The following is a 544-nucleotide window of genomic DNA, read 5'->3' as shown; positions in this document are numbered from 1 at the left end:
TTCAGTCCTGCGCTTTTTACGTCCCACCCTCCCTCTCCCACTGGCTGTGCCTCCCTCCCTCCCTCCCTCCCTCTCTCTCTCTCTCTCTCTCTCTCTCTCCCACACACACTGGCTCTGCCTCTCTCTCTCTTTCTGTGTCTATATGTTGCATACACACATATCGCCTGTATGTCGCTCCTTTGCTCTTTCAGCATTGTCCTCTCTTCCTTCTCTTTTTTTCTTGTGTGTACACACACGCTCTTTGTGACTCTTTCCCTCTGTCTGTCTTTCTCTCTCTCCCTCATTTAGCCCTTGCATCAGTAATCTAGTGTTGGTTTCACACTCACAATAGCGTTGGTCACACCTCAGTGAGTAGATTGTTCATACTTAGAAGCTGCATGGAGGGCATTGGAAACAGAGCTAGGAGAATAAGTCTGAGACATGTACTTTTACTCACACTTTTACTTTAGATTAGCATGTCATGTTCTTCACATGACTTTTGCTAGACTTCATATGGCCAACAAGACTTTCAGATCCCTATCAAAGATTTCAAGAACACATTGTA

The sequence above is a fragment of the Electrophorus electricus genome, chromosome 2 (genome assembly GCF_013358815.1).
Source record: "Electrophorus electricus isolate fEleEle1 chromosome 2, fEleEle1.pri, whole genome shotgun sequence".
Lineage (NCBI taxonomy): Eukaryota > Metazoa > Chordata > Actinopteri > Gymnotiformes > Gymnotidae > Electrophorus > Electrophorus electricus.
The sequence above is the reverse complement of the archived record's forward strand: the minus strand, read 5'-3'. Positions refer to the sequence as shown.